This window comes from Ornithorhynchus anatinus, chromosome 10 (genome assembly GCF_004115215.2).
Source record: "Ornithorhynchus anatinus isolate Pmale09 chromosome 10, mOrnAna1.pri.v4, whole genome shotgun sequence".
Classification (NCBI taxonomy): domain Eukaryota; kingdom Metazoa; phylum Chordata; class Mammalia; order Monotremata; family Ornithorhynchidae; genus Ornithorhynchus; species Ornithorhynchus anatinus.
The window spans coordinates 2,737,912-2,760,206 of record NC_041737.1 but is presented as its reverse complement, the minus strand read 5'-3'; the positions used below and the strand labels follow the sequence as shown (position 1 = coordinate 2,760,206).

The window sequence follows — 22,295 nt, the reverse complement described above, 5'->3', positions numbered from 1 at the left end:
GAGCATGAAGGCAAAAGAAATGGCAGTATACAAGGTGTGCAAATTTTAATACTGTATTAATCACTTCTATAATTAAGTACCAAATACAAGTTGCTCCACAACATCGCTAAAATCCAGTCCCTTATCCTATCCTGCAGTATCAGCTATCTTGCTGACCTCCCTGTTCCCGTCTCTCCCCAGTCCAGTCCACACTTCCCTCTGCTGCCTGGATCATTTTTCTACCGACACATTCAGGCCCTACTTCTCCACTCTTCAAGAACTTCAGGTGGTTGTCCATCAAACCGAAACTCCTTACCATCACCGTAAAGGAGCACTCATCTTGCCCCCTCCTATCTCACCTTTCTACTCTCCTACTGCAACCCAGCCTGCACATTTTGCCCCTCTAATGCCAAACTGCTCACTGTACCTCCATCTCATTTCTCTCTCCTCCCTCCTCTCACCCAAGTCCTGCCTCTGGCTTAGAAGTCCTTCCTTTTCATACCCCACAGACCATTACTATTCTCACCTTCAAAAGTTTTATTAAAGGCACATCTCCAAGAGGCCTTCCTTGACTAAGCCCTCTTTTCCCCTTTTCCCACTCCTGCATCACCCTGACTTGCTCCCTTTATGCAACACCCACCCCAGCTACACAGAGCACTGACGCACGTATCCATAATTTATTAACATTGACATCTGCCTCCCCCATCCAGACTGTAAGTTCACGGTGGGCAGGGATCGTGTCTGTTATATGGATGTGTTGTACTCTCCTAAGACAGTAGTGCAGTGACCAGCTCACAGTAAGTGCTCAATAAATAAGATGGACTGATTGCTAAAAGTTTAGACTGGAAAAGTACCGCAGTCAAAAAAGAATGAGAATTTGACATGGGACTCACAGGTTTGGGTCTGATTCAAGTAACAAAAGGAGCCAGTTGGAAACGGACACCTAGCTGTCTGAGCATATTCAGGAGGGAAGGTCAAATAGCATTAAATAACCAGTGGTGATAAACTGACAGCATAATTTCAAAAACAACAGCACAGCACACTGTCAGGAAGGAACTTGGATTTCCCAATAATACTGGAGACTAGGACAAAGCTTCAGGCCAAACATCATATCACAAAAATCAATATATAGGATACCAAAAATGCGCACGATTACTCAAACATGCTCTGTCTTCATATTGTCTACAAATGACTGATATTAGTGATTGCTGGGGGGAAAAAAATCAATTTCAACATAACCGCAAAACAAAGGATGTTGGAAAGGAAGCTAAGATCATAAGAAATAATGGACTGATTTTCAGTGTGAGGCTGCAAGCAGCAGCACCGTATCTGTTACCCAAAATGATTTGGGGAAAAAAAGCATCTGATTGGGTCTGATGTTCTTAGATAATCCACGTTTACAAGCCCCTCAAAAGATCAACTTTTCTATAGGTAGCATTTATTTTCCAAAAGATATATAAGCCATGAGCTCCTCAAACATGACTAATTGAGAGAGAGGATAAATCTTGACATGGGAACAAGGTAACCTAGTGAGAGCAGCATGGCCTAGTGGAAAGAGCAGAGACCTGGGACTCGGTGGACCTGGGTTCTAACCCTAGCTCTACCTCTTTCTTACTCTGAGATCTTGGTCAAATAACTTACCTTCTTTCTGCCTCAGTTTCCTCATCTGTAAATTTGGGATTCAATACTTATATTCCCTTCCCTTCAGACTGTGAATCCCATATGGGACAGGGACTGGGTCCAACCCGATGATCCCGTATCTACCCCTCAGTACAGTGCTTGGTACATAGTAAGCTCTTAAATACCACAACCAAGATGATGCCGATAGGCATATGGCTCAGAGTCGATTAGTGTTGCTTATTGAGCACTCACTCTGTGAAGAGCATTACCCTAAGCACTTGAGAGAGCATAAAACAGTGAAGATACCTGATCTCTGCTCTGAAGGAGTTTACCGCCTCACGGGGGGACAGATTTAAAATAAATTACAGGTCACAGAACCAAGCAAATAAAGAGTGAGTAACTAAGGGCTTAGTGGGTGGGACTAAATGCACAGGCAGCAGGAAGGGAAAACAGGTTGGGGGGATGGGACAGTCATAATAATAATGACAATAATAATTATGGTATTTGTTAAGCGCTTGATAGAGCTTAGAACAGTACTTAGCATATGAGGTAGATACAAGATGATCAGGTGTGTGGGATCTGTGTGGGAGGGAGAACAGATATCGAATCCCCATTTGGGGGCCGAGGGAACCGAGGCACAGAGAAGTTAAGCGATTGCCCAAGATCGGTCAGCAGGCAAGTGGCAGAGCTGGGATTAGAACCCAGGTCCCCTTACTCCCAGGCTCTTTCCACTAGGCCATGCTGGAGATATGATTTTAGTAGGGCTATGAAGATGGGGATAGTGGTGGTCTATCAGATATGAAAGGGAAGAAAGTTCCAGGAAGGAAAGCGTGTGCGTTCAAGGGGTTGACAGCCGGTAAGACAAGAGAGAGCTTAGAAGAGTACTGGGCATATAGTAAACACTTAACAAATAATAATAATAATAATGTTGGTATTTGTTAAGCGCTTACTATGTGCTGAGCACTGTTCTAAGCGCTGGGGTAGATACAGGGTAATCAGGTTGTCCCACGTGAGGCTCACAGTTAATCCCCATTTTACAGATGACGTAACTGAGGCACAGAGAAGTTAAGTGACTTGCCCACAGTCACACAGCTGACAAGTGACAGAGCCGGGATTTGAATAACTTGATTACTAATGATAATTGTGTAACAAAAGCATATACTACTGCAAAACTCCATTTTCCTAGGCCACAGAGGTTGTACTCTTGAAGAACACTTCAAGAAAACTAAAAGAAAACTTGCAATGTATTACCATGTGTCTAATACCGTGCACACCTACATTTTACACGTCATGCTGAATCCAGAAAGACACATACTATCGGAACAATATTACCTTATCCCATTGATGTGTTCTACCCTAAATGCATAGTTTACCAAGAGTACTTATCGAACACCTCAACACTGTGCACAAAGCACGGGATCAAGCAGGGGAAAGAGTACTGATTACTTCTGAACAGGCGCAACCTTCCCATGTCCAAATAGTGGGAAGGAATATAAGCATTAAGCTTAATGCTTATGGGGATCGTATTTGGTGGAATTAAACTACACCTCTTTGACTTGCTATTTTTCAAATGGGAAAGTGTTATGAGATAAATATTTCCCCTCCAATCTTCAACTCTTTTGTATTTACATTATCCCAGAAAGTGATTTCCTGGAGCAGATGATTTTCCAAGTCCCTTTCCTGCTGTATCAGATGATAAGGATGCGTTACCAAACTGCATCTTCATGATTTACCAGAATTTCTACAGTTAAAAAACAATACGAAATATTTGGGTCTATCTAAAATTTGGCAAATTCCTTGAACAAAAGAAGTTGAAAACCTTATTCCACTGGAATGTGACATCACTGACAATGACATTTTCTCTTCAACTCCTTACTGAATGAAGGTCTGTATGATCGATAGTCACTTTTTGTGTTTACAACTTTATTCAACAGTAAAATGATGAATGAGATTACTTCGATCCATTCGGCAATCAATTAAATGCTCTTGAATTTTTAGAGATTATCTAATGTACACCATGTAGAAACTCTTCAATCAATAATATACATTTATGGTCTAGTGGGTGCTTTAAAAAGTACAACAGAATCATTAGGTGCCATCCCTGCCTTCGAGAAGCTTAAAATCTACTGGGGGAGAAAGACACTTGACCGCTGTGGGAAGGCAAGTAACTTCATTTCTCCATGCATTATTTTCCCTATCTGTAAATGGGGATTAAAACTGTGAGCCCCATGTGGGACATAGGCCATGTGCAAAGAGATTCTCTTGGATCTACCCTAGCACTCAGTACAGTGTCTGGGACATTGTAAGTTTTTAATAAATAAGTTAAAAAAAAATCAAGTGCTTATTATGTGGCCAGGGGCATGCCTAGTGGAAAGAACACAGGCCTGGAATCAGAGGAGGTGGGTTCTAATTCTGCCTCCATCACTGATCTGCTGGGTGATCTTGGACAAATCACTTAACCTCTCTGTGTCTCAGTTTCTTCATCTGTAAAATGAGAATTAAACACTGGCTTCACCCTCCCCACCAGACCAAGCACCTCATGTGGGACAGAGACCGTGTCGAGCCTGATTACCCTGTATCTACCCCAGCGCTTAGTAGAATGCTTGAATTAGAGTAAGTTCTTAACACATACCACAAGAATGATTATTAAGCAGCAATCAACACAAAATAATCAATTAATGGTATTTACTGAGTATTTACTATGTGCAGAGTCCTGTACTAAGCACTTGGGAAAGTACAAACTAATAGAGATGGCAGATGTGATCTTTTTTTTAAATGCCATTTGTTAATCATATGATCAATTGTGTTTCTTAAGTTCTTACTATGTGCAAGACACTATACTAAGTGTTGGGGTAGACACAAGCTAATCAGATTGGACACAGTCCATGTGACAAATAGGGCTCACGCTCTTGTTCCCCATTTTACAGATGAGGTAACTGAGGCACAGAGAGGTTAGGTGACTTGCCTGAGTGGTTAGGGCAAATGAAGGCTTCGTCACGAGAGGCCTCTTGGAGGAGATGTAACTTTAGGATGGCTCTGAAAGTGGGAGAGCGGTGGTCTGTCTGAAATAGCACGTCCTAATGGAGAGAGCACAGGCCTGGGAGTCAGAGGACCTGAGTTCTAATTCTGGCTCCCCCACCGTCTGCTCTGTGACCTCAGGCAAGTCACAGCTTCTCTGTGCCTCAATCACCTCATCTGTAAAAGGGGGATTAAGACGGTGAGCTCGATGTGGGAAAGGGTCTGTATCCAACCTGGTTTGTTTGCATCTACCCCAGTGCTTAGTGCAGTGCCTAACACAGAGTAAGCTTTCAACAAATACCATCAAAACACTCCAAAAAACCCTATAGAGAGCAAAACAAAAAGAATCAACAACACTAAAAAAAAGATAACTAGGCTGAAGTTCGGATCCAAGGGAGGATGTGGGCGAATAATGAGATCAAACACAGTCCCCTTCCCACATGGATCTCAGACAGTAGGCTACCACATCACTTCCCAGGTCACAGCAACCACATCGGGCTGACCACAGTTACTGTTCTGAAGCCTCGTCCACATAAGTCACAGCCAGGGGGGCCCTTCAGGCTCCCCAAGGAACGGGGCATGATCAGAAGGACCCATAAAGACCCTCCTCTAAACCCAAGAGAGAAAGTGGGCTCAGCAGAAGCTACAATCTTCTCCGTCCCATCACGACAGGCAATGCTGCATTAAGGCGGAGGAGCCATGTGCTGTGGCCACAAAAATTAAAAGCTACCAAGGCAAGGTTAAGAGAGAGAAGAAAAATTAAAAAGAAATAGCTGGCAATTTTTTCCTATACAGTGCCAGGAGAGAGGCCTGGGAAAGGATTCAGTCTAGTAATCCAGATTCTGTACAGACTTGACAGATTAATGATTTGGGAGGAGAAGGGTTCCCTGCCCTCGTTTTAACACTCTGGCGTTATAAGTACTCAGCAAACCATTTCCCTAACCCCAGGAAGATTTGGGAGGCGTCCAGTAAGATTTCCCTTCGGCAGTGTTTGCTTTCTGTCTCGTGCCTCTTTTTGAAAAATAGCTTCCAACCGAGCTATGGGAGTTCAGAGGGAACTAGCAGTTTGTGTAAGAGCTTCCTCCCCAAAGAAGCAGGGTTCTTGCTAAAGTTAAGATGGAAACAGTCAGAACACATCTAGATGCAGATCAAAAGTATGTCCATAATGGCACGCTGTAGATTGGGTACATGGGACAGTTCCTTACCGTCCATCACCACCAGCACCCAAGCCCTCTGAATGGGAATCAATGGTATTTATTAAAAACAATAATAATGATGGTATTTGTTAAGTGTTTACTCTGTGTCGAGCACTATTCTAAGCGCTGGGGGAGACACAAGGTTATCAAGTTGTCCCAGGTGGGGCTCACGGTCTTCATCTCCATTTTACAGATGAGGTAACTGAGGCACAAAGAAGTTAAGCGGCTTGCCCAAAGTCACACAGCTGACAAGTGGCAGAGCTGAAATTTGAACTCACAACCTCTGACTCCCAAGCCCGTCCTCTTTCCACTAAGCCACACTACTTTAATAAGTGGTTGCACTATTGCGAGAGGTTAAATGGAACAGCCTAAAATGCTCGGTTCCAAAAGCAGGCAGGAGCACAGCCTCTTGTCAATCTTTTATTGTGAGCCCAAGGGCGGAAAGAAACAGATTTTAGGAGGGGAGAGGATGTTGTACTGTCCCCAGTGCTTAGTACAGTGCTCAGTACAGTGCTCTATTTCCAAGGCACCATGAGAAACTTCCTCATGGTTCCATATGAAGCTTCCCTGAGAAGTTTCCCAAACATTTTACTTTTTATTTCTTGCTTTAAACGTGAAAGGCAAAGAAGGATTGAGAGGTAAAGAGATGACAGGTATGTTGGCCTCCCGCCCAGGGAATTCTAAAGTTTTCTATAAACTCTGCCATTAACTTCAGAGCACTGCTGTAGGTAAGGGGTGAGACCTGGATCCATTCTACTTTGTGGCTTTTTTCATCCGGTCCAGGTGTCCAATTGTCCTTGGCCACACCTCCCCTCCACAAGGGGCCAAAGTGGAGTTGGATGGAAAATATAGGGACCCACCCCTCCCCTTCTCTAAGACCTTGCTTAGATCAGAAGCAAATTTTCCCTGAACAAAGCAGTCTACCTCCACAAGGTCACAATGTAAAAACAGTAAATTGAAATGATATGTTAATAGCACTCCAGACTGAAAATGTAGGAGCTAAATTTCCCATATACTACACTGGGTACCATTTAAAAAGCAATTATCAAATGTTTCTCACGAAATGTACTTTCAACTCTCTTGCAAAACTCAGATACTAGAAATCTGTGGTTCAAACTTTCACACAGAAAGGAACACTCCTCCCCTTTCCCTGAGACAAAATATGAGGCCCAAATCTGTGCAACCTACAGCGAGTTTTCTAGAAGGCTGTGACAGTTTTTTACGACAAAGTTACTTAACGTCCCTATGCCTCAGTTGCCTTAACTGCATAATGGGTTCCTCCCTCCCATTTAGACTGTGAGCCCTGGGTGGGACAGGGACTGTGTTCAACCTGATTATCTCAAATCCACCCCAGCACACAGAACGGCGCTTGACACATAGTGTTTATTACCATAAAACAAAACAAAACCAAGGTATGGTTGGAGATGTGTGTGTGTGTTTGGCTGCAGATTTTGTGACTGTAATGGCTAACCATAAGTTGCCTTTCTCTCGGGGCTGTGGGCTAGAGTCTCACCATGAAACCCAGAAGAAATCTCCTAGGCCACAGCCCAACTTAAACCTTACTGAAGAAGTCCAACTTGATCCACAAGAAGTATTAATAATAATAATGGTATTTAAGTACTCATTATGTGCCAGGCACTGTACTAAGGGCTGCGGTAAATACAAGATAATCAGGTTGAACACAGTCCCTTTCCCATGTGGGACTCACAGTCTTAATCCCCATTTTACAGATGAGAAGACTGAAGAAGCAAAGAGAAGTGAAGTGACTTGCCCAATATTACATAGACAAAGAGTAGAACTGAGGTTACAACCCAAGTCATCTGTTTCCCAAACCTGTACTATTTCTACTAGGTCACACTGGTTCCACTAGGAATTTCTTGAAATTCTCTGACAGTTTTAAGATACAAGGCTAGCCCCGCACGTGGACTCTACCAGAGGAGCTTAAAAAACCACAGACAAACAGAAACCTTCACCTTAGTGATTACTGGATCTGCCCGAGTTTAAAAGCCCCTCTGAGGAGTTCTGCTTCCCAAACCGACAACCACAAAAACTCAAAAGAGGACTAAATAAGCAAATAAAATGCTGGCCAATCGGGGAGTTGACCACCCCTAAAAATAGCATCCATTTGCTTCCAACTTGCCTGGAAAAACAGAGAATTCCTCTCTCCACGTCCGTGCTCTCCTCTTTCAGGTTCTTGCCTAAATTAGCCAATTGCCACCAGCTGTGCCATCACCTGGTGCAGCCTCTCAGAGGACTCCAGGGCTGGGATCCCAGGGAAAGCACTTTGCATTAACGCGGCTGCTAACAATACTTGAGATCTGCTCTCTCTTACAACTCAAAGGCCTTTCCACCCTATTAGTGGCAGTACAGGGTGATGGTGGGGAAAAGTATCCCCTTTTTCAGGTCATCATTTTCTTTACAAATTGTTTTTCAATGATTTTCCACCAGAAGAATTTATCTATCCCACCTCTGCCACCCATCAGCTGTATGCTCTGGGCAAGTCACTTGATTTCTCTGTGCCTCATTTATCTCATCTGTAAAATGGGGATTAAGACTGTGAGCCTCACAAGAAACCAGCCGATTGCCCTGTATCTACTCCAGCGCTTAGAAAAGTGCTTGGCACCTAGTAAATGCTTCACAAATTCCATTATCCTGTTGCTTAGAACAGTTTTTGGCACATAGTAAGTGCTTAACAAATACCATCATTAATTAATTCAACTATGGAGGGGGAGTATTTTTTTTCCACTTCACCAGGAGAGGGAAAATGGTCATTTTTCAACTTCTGAAAAGGAAAGTGTAATTCAAACTCGGAGTGCAGAAATGAAGCAGAATTATTTAGTTCAAATGATGCAAAAGGTCAAATTTAGTAAGAAAACAATCCCAACAGTCCTTTTTTTACAGTATTTGCTAAACTCACTATGTGCCAGGCTCCTTACCAAGTACTAGGGTAGATCCAAGCTAATCCAGGTGGACACAGTCCATGTTCTGGGTGGGACTCCCAGTTTTACAGACGAGGTAACTGAGGTACAGAGAAGTTTAGTGATTTGCCCAAGGTTACAGCAGATAAGTGGCGGAGCTCATATAAGAACCCAGGTCCTTCTGTCTCCAGGCCTGGACTCTATCCACTAGCCCAGGCTGCTTCTCATTCTTCTCTCTCTCCCTTTCCCATTTTTCCCTTTTCCTCTCCCCTCTTTTCCTTCTCCTCTCTCTCTCCCTTCCCTTCCTCCTGTGACTCTTCCCTAAGCCTTCTGGGCTTGGATCACACTCCATCCCTGAGCGTCATGTGGATTGGTTAGAGTTTGAGATATCCAACAAAGAACCATACAGATACTTGTACTTAAGATGGTGTTCTCTAGGAGAAATTCCTATTTTTTAAAGTGTAGACCAAGTTCCAAGAGTTGAAATTTTACAAGCAATTACCACGGATGCTATTACAAAACCTTTTTAGTTTTTCAGGTCCGTGGTGCTCATATTCTTCTATCAAAACATTTTAAAAATGAACTAAGATTTTAACTTCTGATTTTAGCGTAGATTTTTAAAACCAGTGCAGAGCAAAATGCAAACGATCCTTAATTCTTCTAATTTATCAATGGTATTTATTGAGCTCTTACTGTATGCAGAGACTGTACTAATTTTATGGTACTTTCTCACGTGCGTACACAGTGTTCTTCATGCAGAAGGTGCTCAGTGTATACTATCGATGGATAGAACGATGGATAACGAACTGAATTGGTCAGGTGAAACTGCTTTCCTGTCCTCAACAGAGAATTGATTTTAACCACTCTGTTGTGCAAGGCATTAGTTCTGCTGAGCCGAACACTGCTGGCATTAGTCATGTGCTACATAAAAGGGATTAAATTAACATCATCATCAAAGTAACCCATAGACTGATTTCTAGAAATGAACTCTTAGGTCACAATTGAGACAATTGAAAATGGAAATGTAATTTCATTACTGCATGTTTAATTGCAGACTAGATGGTAAATAAACCCAACTCTTCTGCATTTCGACACACTAACAAGGTCCAACACCACCGGACGTCGAATGCATCAATACAGAAGATTTCAGTTTCTTAAAACCTGGGGTAAGTGGCAAAGCAAAATGGATGTGATCCAAATTGGCGGTTCTATTTGCTTAGATACTATATCACGGTTATATTTTATTATGCAGTAGTAAAAAATTACAAGGCAACATCCAGGGTTATTTCCCCCTGGGATAAATGATACACATGTACTATTAAATCTCCTCACCGGTACGAACATTCCATTTGTGCCTTTATAATGTGTCAGCAGACTGACATTTATGCCCACTGCTGGTACTGCTAGTCGAATTATAGTCACTTAAATGTTCCATAAAATATGGAATTTTATCAAAGTCTAGAACCCTTACTGTCATCTCTGCAGAACATGTGCATATCAGAAACATACAGGCCCTCAGAAATGTATTAGCTAGACACCTATATCTCACACGTGTACATTGATCAAACCAGGGCTACTTTTTTTACACAAAACCCTTCCTAGAGAAAGGCACATGAATAAATCAAACTCTTATTCATCAGGGATATAATGCACTACTCGCATATGTTCCATCTGGAAGAATGATTTCAGAAAAGACTTTACACCTGTAGAGGGAATGAATGGGGGAAGGAGGAGGCAGGGAAGGGAAAAAGAGAGAGGGAGAAATGCGGAGATGAAGACAACTAGAGGGGGAAAGAGACAGAGGAGAGAGGAGGGGAAAGGAAAGGGGAGAGAGAGCACGTTCACAGTCATTCACTTCTGAGGAATAAAAATACCAATGGGAAGAGTCTATCCACGTGCGTGAATGTGGCCGAAAAGATGAAAGCCAAACGAGCCTACATACCCTCTGCCTGCCCACCTTGTCTGCAACTAAGGATATAATGTTGGTATTTGTTTAAGCGCTTACTATGTGCAGAGCACCGTTCTAAGCGCTGGGGTAGATACAGGGTAATCTGGTTGTCTCACATGAGGCTCACAGTCTTCATTCCCATTTACAGATGAGGAACTGAGGCCCAGAGAAGTGAAGTGACTTGCCCACAGTCACCCAGCTGACAAATGGCTGATCCGGAAATCGAACCCACGACCTCTGGACTCCAAGCCCAGGCTCTTTTCACTGAGCACGAAGGATGCAACTTTGCTGAGCTACCACCCAGAGGCTAGTCTCTGTTTCTGCTTCTGCTTGCCTGGTATCAGACTTCATGAAAACCTGAGACTGTGGAGATCAAACCTCTTCGGATTGCCTGAAATCCAAATAGGTCTGTCTACTGCAGTTGGCTCCCTAACAACCGGCAGCCATTTCTCCTCGTTGGGACTGAAATTCACTCTGTCTCTCGGTGATCTACTCTGCACTTCTGGCTTGCAAGGGACCCTCGCATTCCGCCACTCGACAACTGCTCGGCGATCCTGCTGCCTTCTTGCCCGGAGGAGCTGGGTTGCTACGAACATTAAGCGACTGCCATAAGAAATGATCCCGTGGTTTACGCATATTGAGAAAACAGTTAATTAGCCACTTTAACAATGATTGGAGCCTTTTGTGGAGTAGAACGTATTCAAGGATATTATGCATGGAATCACCTTGATCCTGGATGCAATGGAGCAAGAAGAGTTCTTAGAAGAGTTGTTATCCTTTCTAGTGTCCAGTGAAAAGTAAAACAGAAGGAAAAGAGGAGGTGCAATTAAAGGTAACCTACATGGACACAACTAGGTCACATTCCTGTGAACATCAGGAAACCACTAAACCGAAGCCGTTTCAATAGTCAGTTTCACCCGTGGGTTTATTAAACTACAAAGGCTGTCAATCCAGATGCATGGGCTACTCAACAGAGAGAACTCTGGAAACGAAATATTGTTCAACATCTCACACCCTTAACCATTTATTTCAATTCTGGAGAAGCCTAAACTAGAGACAGAAGCAGTTAAGAACTACCGTGGGATATAATATATGTATATATATATACATATACACGCCACATGTTACATCCTTAGCCGAACAGAGAGAGACTTGGGGGGTCCCTGCTGGGAAACAACTACCCTTAACACTTGAAAACATAAATTAAACAATAGTATATATTGTTATGCCTGAAGGACAGAAGCGATAATTTTCCTTGTAAAAATAAATACATCCAAATTACCCATGGTATTATGAAAATCGGAGCTCCCTGGGTTTTTTTTTTTATATCCTGCTTTAGAGAAGGTTTCTCTACCATAGCTCAAACTGTTATGTAATCCAGAGGTAAATCCACTGCTCCATTTAATTGAAGGCAGCAGCCTTCCTGAATTACAGACATTTTTCTTCCATTTTTATCGTTACTACCTTCCCATCTGTTTTCTTAATTTTATGTTTGCTTCCCATATAGTAGACTTCACCGTGTCCTAAGGAGTCTTTTTATAGTCCCGAGAATAAATTAACTTGCAGTTTTTGCAATTTGAGTAGTTCAGGAGGAAAATATAGTGGGATGAGCACTGAGAGCAGAAAAACGAAAAACTGTACTCCATCAGTCAATCCATCAGTGGCATTTTGGGGTGCTATCATGGTCAGAGCAATGACGTAAACAGTTGGAAAGTCTAACTTACGACATCTAATGCGAACAAACCTGTGTATGAAACTCAGACACGTGGCCATATTACCTCCAATAATGTGTATTGGCAAAATGGTGACAGTTAAGGAGACTGAGAAGCAGGATGGTTATGGGCCTTGGGCGGCTCTGAGGTGAAGAGACTTTGCCACCCCTCCTTTTTCTGTTGGATGTCACTATATTCTGCTGCCGTGCTCACAGTGGAGCATGAAGATACCCATGTAGGAGCCTCTTCAAACTCCTGACCAGTGGGTACCCAACAACCCCTTGCTCCAGAGCCAATGTGTTCCCCTCCATTCCCCATTTCCCCATCCCCTTCTACCCACCACTGCAGCAGGATAGGATCTTTGTCCGATCTTGTACCTACTCAAGCACTTCTCCAAGCGCTGGCACATTTAAGTGCTTAAGAAATACCTCACAGACCTCCTCTTTTCAATTCCCACCCCTACTCTCCAGTCGTCATCCCCCACCCCCTGACCGTGCACCTTAAGTGCAGCTGGCTGACTTGCTTTTGGTCTGAAGTCAGTTCTAGAACCAAGGTTTGGTCTGAAGTTCAGCTCTAGAACCAAGGGGAAGACCCACCCTTCTAAACATCTGGTAACCATGTTCCCAACAACACCTTCATCATCATCTTCCCTCCAGGCCACCTCCCTCTTCTCCACCCTGCCACACCAAAATGGTTCCTGCCATTTGGACGAATGTGTTTAAACGATTATTGACATCTTCTCCCAGGCAAATTCTGCAGTTCATGCTTATTTAAGCAAGCTACGTTAGCACTTATTTTCAGCCTTCCTATGAAAAATGATGGAGTGCATTTGCAAGATATTTTGCTTTACTGATGCACTGCAAAAATAAGGGCAAAACTCAGTTTTATTCTGAAATATACAAAGCAAGAAGGAAAGAGTTTTTTTAAAAAAGAGGTGACCCGGTCAGACTCAGCGAGAATGTCTAAGTTGGAGGGAAACGGCCTTTCCCTCGTGATCTGAAAGGAGTGTACACAATGAATTTTCTTTTACTGTAATTTGAAACGACTTGGAGACACTTATTTTTAACTCCAAAATCTCACCTCATTTTACATGACTGCTCAAACTCATATTGGAAGCATCTTTGAAAATTGGGAAAATTTTGGCTTTATATTGAGTGCATCAGTTGAAAATCTTTCCATTTCATTAATGATGCACTAGTACTTAGTGCTTTTCATGTAGCTCTAAGTGCAGTTGAGAAGGAAGAAAAATGCCATTATAATTTATTTATTTACATTGAAATGTCCTCTTTTAACACACACTCCTTTCTGGAATATAAAACACTGCCATGATGACACCGTATGCAAGTGGGGGATATCAGAAGCAGACAGACCAGGTGGCATGATCCTGGTTGGGGAAGACCATTTTAAATAACCTTAAAATGTGCTGGTTAGAAAAGAAGGGAAAAGGCTTGGGGTAAAATAAATCCCTCCAAAAAGAGGTTTTCATCATTAAGTGATTAAAAAAAAAAAGAGCACACTGTCAATCAATGATGGTGACGTCATGATGTGAAGTGATGCCGATAAAGAAAGAGCCCGGGCTTGGGAGTCAGAGGTCATGGGTTCGAAGCCCGGCTCCGCCAATTGTTCAGCCTGTGTTGACTGTGGGCAAGTTCACTTAACTTCTCCGTGCCCTCAGTTACCTCATCTGTTAAGAATGGGGATTAACTGTGAGCCTCATGTGGGACAACCTGATTATCCTGTAACTTCCCCAGCGCTTAGAACAGTTGCTCTGCACATAGTAAGCGCTTAACAAATACCATATTATTATAAAGCGAACTCATTAATTCCGTGACTTGTTTCTTGAGCACCAATTTTCTTGAAAAGCACTGTGGCCTAGTAGAAAGAGCATGGCCTGGGAGTCAGAAGACCTGGGTTCTAATCCCAGATCTCCCACTTGTTCTGCTGGGTGGCCTTGGGCAAGACACTTAACTTCTCTGTGACTCAGTTACCTCATCTGTAAAAAGGAGATTAAGACTGGAAGCCCTATGTGGGATAAGCACTGTGTGCAACCCTATGCTTTGCATGTACCCCAGTGCTAAATACAGTGACTGACCCATATTAAGTGCTTAACCAATACTATTAAAAGAAAAAAACACTATATGCAGAGCGCTTTACTAATGTTTGGGAGAGTACATGCTCCCTACCCTCAAGGACAAACAATCTCATGGGAAAGGACAATGTTTAGCATGTAGTACAGTTCTCCGCATGCAGCAAGGCGCTCAATAAGTACCATGGATTGAAAGACAGACACTGTAGCAAATGACAGATCAATTATGAGTATGTGCCTAGGAAAAACAAAGTGCTCGTGTGGGAGTCAGAAAAGATAAGGAACCAAGGGAATTTCAAGCAACACTCCTCCTGAGCTCTCGCCTTATTCAAGCAGCAAGATTAAATGCCTTGAGATTGAATCCCTCCCCCAATCCAACTTTTGACAAGCTTTGTAATAGACCACTTTACGAAAGATCGTTTACTTTCAAGAAAAGTAAGTGGAGTCTACGTATTATAACAATTTTAAGACATCGATCAATTTACTGAGCGCTCACTGGTGCAGAGCACTGTACTAAGTGCTTGGAAGGTACACAATGGCCTGTTCTTCTTTCTCCTCTACCACGGTAACATATAATGCAGCCACCGGGGAAGGAAGAGTAAAAACTCTGTGAAGATTACCAAGGCCAAGAGGCAGGCTCGTAAGCAGAGGCAGAGGTCCTCCGTACGGGGCGGGACAGGCAGTACCAGTAACGACTATCTTCAAGTGTAAGAGATGTGACGATCTTCGTCACAGTCACATCCCTCTTTACATCCACATTTGCAAACCCCCAAAAGGACCTGCCTCACCTTCAGTTGTGTATCTTTGAAAACAAAGGAGTAACAATATGGCCTGGTGGATAGAGCTTGGGCCTGGGAGTCGGAAGGGCCAGGGTTCACATCACAGCTCTGCCACTTTTGTTTTTTAATGGCATTTGTTAAGTGCTTTGCTATGTGCAAGACACTTTCCCAAAATGCTGGGGTGGATACATACTCATCAGGTTGGATACAATCCACTTCTCTATGCCTCCATTATCTCATCTATAAAATGGGGACTAAGACTATGATCCCTATGTGGGACAGAGACTATGTCCCACCTGATTAGCTTGTATCTACCCCAGCGCTTAGTACAGTCCCTGGCACATAATAAGCGCTTAACACCTATGATATGGGAACATGTCTACCAACTCTGATATAATGTAATACGTTTTCTGCACCCAGTAATTGCTCAATGAATACGATTAAAAAATACACACTACATATATACTATACTTTACTGAATGTATGTATGTAAGACACATAAATATTTATGCTATGCATGCATTCAGTGACAAGGAACTCCTGTTTCCTGACCTGTTTCCTGTTTTCTATGACCTGAAACATAGGAGATCAAATACTTTGCAAAATGCAGGGGGAGATTACAAGATAATTAGACTAAATTGATCCTTCTCCCCAACACTGGGGCTCACAGGGAGGGAGATAAGGGGTCTTTATTCCATTTTCAAGATGAGGCTCAGTCATTTGCCCAAGTTGACAGGGCAGACCAGAGCCAGGATCAGAACTCAGGTCTCCTGAATCCCAGCCCCATTATCCTTCCACTTAGGTGACCTCAGGTTGTGCAGCCTGATATGAGACCTTAGACAAGTCACTTCACTTCCCTGGGTCTCAGTTATCTCAATCTATGAAATAGGGATAGACTGTGAGGCCCCCCATGGACGTTGGCCCAACCTGATCAGCTTCTATCTACCCCAGTACTTAGTCCAGTGCCTGGCTCAAAGTAAGCACTTAAACTACCATTAAAAAAAAAAATTGACTGGGGATTTCAAAGTCAGTATTGAGGAGTTTCTGCTGGGTCAATCAATGGTAATTTATTGGAGCACTCACTCTGTGGCAGAACTAAGGCCTCGGGGGAGAGTACAACAGAGTTGGTAGGCACAATCCCTGCCCTCAATGAGTTTACAGTCTCGATGCAAAGACGGCAACCGGGGGGCCTCACGTGGTCAAGATGGTGAGAAAAGTGAGCAAGATGGTGAGACAGAATTTCAGCTCCCTCTGAAATTCTCTACCATGGTCAGCACCTCCCATCTGCTCCGTGGACGATGCGCCCACCCCCAGACCTGGATTTGGCCGGCTGGATGGTCTGGATGGTCCGGGCTTCTCCAGCCTAAGTCACCACCAGTGGACCTCCCGAAATTGGGTCGGAGGCTCAAGAGGCCCGGTCGCATCCCGGGAGCACAACTGTCCGCAGCTTTGCTGTAAAATCTCACTGGTCCCTCGTCGGCCCAATTCACTCCCCAAGGACAACTGCGCCTTCCCTCGGAACATGGCCGCTGCCCACCTCAAGTCAGACATCCGTTTTCGCAATAGAAAGACTTCAAATTTTAGATTTCCATTTCGAGTTCACCTCAGGGAGCAGTGATCGCCCGCACCGGGCAGAACAAATGAAGGCAACGAACAAACAACAACAAAAAAGTATAGGCTTCCCTGAGTTTGCGACTAACTGGGATAGCCCGATTACTGTTTCCAAAACACTCAGTTATCTCTGAGTCACGATTCAGAATCCAAGTTCCAATCGGATCACTATAACGCAGGCCTCAAACATGAGAGGGAAAGTAGAAAACTACCATAAATATCAAAAGTGTACTTATTATCGCATGAATCGTTTTGTACCCTGTTGTCCTTCTTTCCTTTCAAACTAAACAAATTCTGCCCATTTAAGTCTCTCTCCCAAAATCTAAACCTTTCCTCCGCTGCCCTCACCATAACCTTTTCTATATCAACTACTTTCGTTGAGACGACGACAACTGGAATGCTGTATTGGAGGGCGGAGGCAGATCGGAAAACCATACTGGCCACCTTTATAAATCAATGTGTGTTTTCTCCCCATGCATTACTGTCTCTCACCTTATTAATATATCATAACATCCCGTTAGCTTTTTGACCCATGCCAGCGATTTGAGCAGACTTCTTCATTGAATCCAGCCACAAATACTGCCAGATCTTTTCTCAAGAGATTTAGATGATGCCAACTTGACATGGACTACTGACTACCCAGCATGCAGGCTACTAAACACAGTTTCAGATTTCATGAAGGGTCTGGGCAAAGTGAATCTCTACCTACTATAAACCAAATTCCACGTGCAAACAAGCTCATGCCTCCCCATCCTAAAAAATCCCTCTGCCTGACCCTACCTGCTCCTCCAGTTATCATCCCATCTCCCTGCTACCGTTCTTCTTCAAACTTCTTGAGCGAGTTATCTATACCAGATGTCTCCATTTCCTCTCCTCCAAATTCTCCCCTTGACCCCTCCAACCTCGGCTTCCGCCCCCCTTCACGCCACAGAACCTTGCTCTCTCAAAGGTCACAAATGATCTCTTCGTGCAAATCCTCTGGCCTCTACTCCAAACTGATCCCCTCCCAATCTCTCAGCTGCCTTCAACCCCATCAACCAACCATTTTATTATAGCTCCACCACCCTCTTCTCCACTCCCTTCTGTGTCACCCTTGCTTTGGGATCGCCCTTTAATTCACCCCTCCCTCAGCCCCATAGCACTGTAAGTACATAATTTGTAATTTATTTGTTTATATTGATGTCTGTCTCCCCCTCTAGACTGTATGTTGTTGCAGGCAGGGAACGTGTCTACCAGCCATTACACTGTCCTCTCCCAAGCATTTCACACAGTGCTCCATACCCAGAAAGCGCTCAATAAACGTGATTGATTGATCTGAGCCTACATGAAACTGTTTAACTACTCACAGATTCTGTCGTTAGAAATAAACCTGGTGTCAACAAGATGCAATGTAGTGCTTCTTTATTCCTAAGGTAACCTAATTTTTTTCAATAGGAATCCTTCACCAAAGGATCCCCAGAAGCACTTCTGGCTCCAAATGTTAATGTTCTTAAGGACACCTCACCTGTCTGCTTACACTCTGAAGGAAGGTGAGAAATCTCATTCTGGGGTTACTGAACGTGCAACATGGGGTGAGGGGAAATGATTCTAAGAGAACTTTACCTCTCCTCACCTCGTGCACGGTGCGTGCCTGACAGCCTCTCATTCCTTAGCCACGGCTTGAGGGCGCTGTCACTTCGGAAGTCAGATAGTGCTGAGTACTGCACCTTAATCACCAGGAAATAAACTATCCAAAATTTAACCACTCCTCAGTAGAAACCAGATTTATCATATCGCTATCACCTTCAGCATTTTGGAAACAATTTCTAAACGAACTGGCAAGCAGAACCTACTACGGTATTTATATTATCTGCTCCACATACAGCATTTCCGATCTGAGGATGGTATTTTTGCTCACGGTGAAAAGGCTTTCCTGGGGATAACATTTAGTTTTCATCCATACCGTCAACTTAATAAAGTCTTCTAAAATGTCTAGAGGTTTCATCTCTCCAAGTCAATGCTATGACAATCTAGAGATCCAAGTTCTCTTTCTATGCTGAGGAATGCACATACACGGTCCTGGGAGTCCGAAGGACCTGGGTTCTAATCCTGGATCCGTCACTTGTCTGCTGTGTGACCCTGGGGAAGTCACTTCACTTCTTTGTCTCTCAGTTACCTCACCTGTAAAAAGGGGATTAAGACTGTGAGCCCCAGGTGGGAAAGGGATTGAACTGGACGTGGATTGTGTCCAACTCATTAGCTTGTATGTACCCCAGCACTTAGTACAGTGACCGACACATAGTCAGCGCTTAACAAATACCAATTTAAAAAAAGGCACTTAAGCAACTTGCTTACTTGGGTGAGCCAAAGTCAGAGACAAAATGTGTCCAGAGAAAGAACCATTATTGCCTTCTCTGTTCCCAGCTTGTCTCAGATTTTCTTAGACTGACTGCAGACATTAGGATATGCTGGGATTACATCTGAAAAGCACTTAATACACTGCTTTGTCGACAGGGAATGTGTCCGTTATACTGTTTTCTCCTAAGTGCTTCCTACGGTGTTCTGTACACAGTAAGCTCTCGACAAATATGATTGATTGACTGACACAGTAAGCACTCAATAAATACCACTAATTGATTGATCTGACTTCTGCCATCCACCATTTAAAAGAAAAAGGACAGAAACCACAGGCAGACAAAAAACCATATAATATCAGTGAACTCTCACCCCAATTTTTCTTAACCCCAAGTTTTTTCTAAGAGTTTAAATATCTCAAAGTAAACAGTGTTTTTAATTTAGTATAGCATATTCATTCAACGGGGTAATTCTTTTCCGTGAAATAAAAGCACAGGCATTCTGACTCAAGGAAATAACATGTCATTCCTTATAATAATTCATGTAGAAGAATGAACTGTAACAATCAATAAATCACCAGTTATGAAAAATATAACTGGAATGAATATATTTGGCCTCTAATTACATAGGGAAAAATTTCATTATTTGATAGCACCACTTCATCATTACACCTCCAACGGTATATTAAATACTAGTCAATCTTATATTTCTCTTAAATTATTCGGCATAAATTATTGATATATGTGTTAGTGAGCACGTTGCATGCATGTGTCCATTTGTTGTGTATGTGTGCACATAAGCGCTTAGTACAGTGCTTTGCCCAAGTAAGCACTCAATAAACACGACTGACTGATGAGTACTACGTGCCCTTCATTCTAATAGGCAACGGTACAAAATGTCAGTAAGACTTTAGCCATGAGAGTAGATGAGGCTCAACATTCATTCATTCAATCGTATTTAGTGAGCACTTACTGTGTGCAGATCATGTACTAAGCGCTTGGAAAGTACAATTCAGCAAATAGAGACAGTCCCTGCCCACAACAGATTCACAGTCTAGACAGGGAAAACAGGCATCAAAACAAGTGAACAGGCATCAGTAGCATCAACATAAATATACAGAATTATAGATATATACACATCATTGATATAAAGAGAATTATAAATATGTACATATATACACGTGCTGTTGGGGGGGTAGAGCAAAGGTGAGCGAGTCGGGGCGATGGGAGAGATGAGGGAGCAGAGTTAAAAGGAAGCAGCCAAGCAGCGTGGCTCAGTGGAAAGAGCATGGGCTTGGGAGTCAGAGGTCATGGTTCGAATCCCGGCTCTGCCACTTGGCAGCAGTGACTGTGGGCGAGTCCACTTCAACTTCCTCTGTGCCTCAGTTACCTCACCTGTAAAATGATGATTAAGATTGTTGAGCCTCACGTGGGACAACCTGATTACCCTGTATCTACCCAAGGGCTAGAACAGTGCTCTGCACATCATAAGCGCTTAACAAATACACATTATTAGTATTATTATTAAAAGGGGGGGTTAGTCTGGGACAGACAGATAGATACCTAAACACTATTGAAGTTGGCTGCGTGAAACCCTGAAGAATTTCTCCAGCAGAAACGATTTACTTGCCTATTGAGGAGCAGTGTGGTTGTTAGTGGAAACCACCATCAATGTTATTTATTGCGTGGGTGACAGTGTGCACAGAACTATAATGTATGCACTTGGGGAGAATACATTTCCACAAAGTGAGCAGACAGGTTACTGCTCACAGTGAGTTTTCAGTTGAAGGGGAACCCAGACGTTACTACAAATAACTTAGATATAACGTATAGCTAGGTGCAGTCTAGAAGGTAAAAGCACGGGCCTTGGGAGTCAGAAGGACTTGTGGGTTCTCATCCCAGTTCCGCCACCTAACTGCTTTGCGACCACGGGCAAGTCACTTTAACTGCTCTGTGACTGACTCAGTCCGTCAGCCAGTCGGATTTATTGAGCGCTTACTGTATTCAAGGCATGTATTAAGCACATGAGAAAGTACAACATAACAATAAACAGACACATTCTCTACCCGCAACGGGCTTTCTCATCTGTAAAATGGGAATTCAATACCTGTTCTCCTACTTAGACGGTGAGTCCCATGGGGGACCGGGACTGTTTCTATCCCGGCAGTTATCGTGTATCTATCCCGGCAGTTAGAACGGTCCTAACACAAAGTATTTGCTTACAAATACCACAGTTATAGTAGTGGTTTTTTTAAAATTATGATTATCATCAGTAAGATGGAGGTAGGGAGAAGAAGGTAGAGAGAAAGAAGATGAAAATGAAAGGAAGGTAAGAAAGAGAACTGAAAATACTTGCTCTGCATAGAGTAGGTGCTCAATAAATACAAATGATTAGGGGTGGTGAATAACTCAGTCTCTCCCCTTCACCTGAATTTCCTATTCCTGTGCAATCTCCAACCCGCTCATAGCACACCCACTGCCAGCCAACTAGAAACAGGAAGCATGAATAGTAGTACACTGTAGACTCCAGACTATAGGCTCGTGGAGGGCAGGAAACGTGTCTATCCACCCTGTTCTGTTTTCCTCTCCCAAGCACGTAGTACAGTGCTCTGCACGCAGGAAGTGCTCAATAAATATGATTGATTGATAGAAGTTTCTGATCACCAACACCCCTGCTGCATCAACAGAGTATATACAGCTATGAATATGTACCACTTCTCCTGGAAAATAAAGACCCTGCAGAGAGCCATGGTCGATTCAGTGAGATCGGATATGCTGGGAAGATAGAGAGTTTAGTCCCTACCGTAGACCACACTGGAGTAACTTAGGAATCCCTTGCGTGCTTCGCCAGAGTTCAGGAACTTCAGGTTCCAGCTAACACAAATGTGCAGCCAGAGGGCAGTTTAGGGGTAGCTAAATCTCAAACCATCCTGCGGGCTCCATTCCTGTGCTCGATCCAGTTGCGGAGAGAGGAGACAATAATTATGTACTTGGTTAGCGCTTACTGTGTGCCAGGCACTGTTCTAAGAGATGAGGAAGATACAACTTGATCGGGCTGCACACAGTCTCTGTCCTACATGGGGCTCACAGTCCTA

At 43.3% G+C, this 22,295-nt stretch overlaps 1 protein-coding gene across 16 annotated transcripts in view; it reads right to left on the bottom strand.

The window, feature by feature from the left end:
• ADGRL3 (adhesion G protein-coupled receptor L3) overlaps window positions 1–22,295 on the bottom strand; it is a 609,412-nt gene that overhangs the window by 441,896 nt on the left and 145,221 nt on the right. The gene's annotated exons all lie outside the window — the stretch shown is intronic.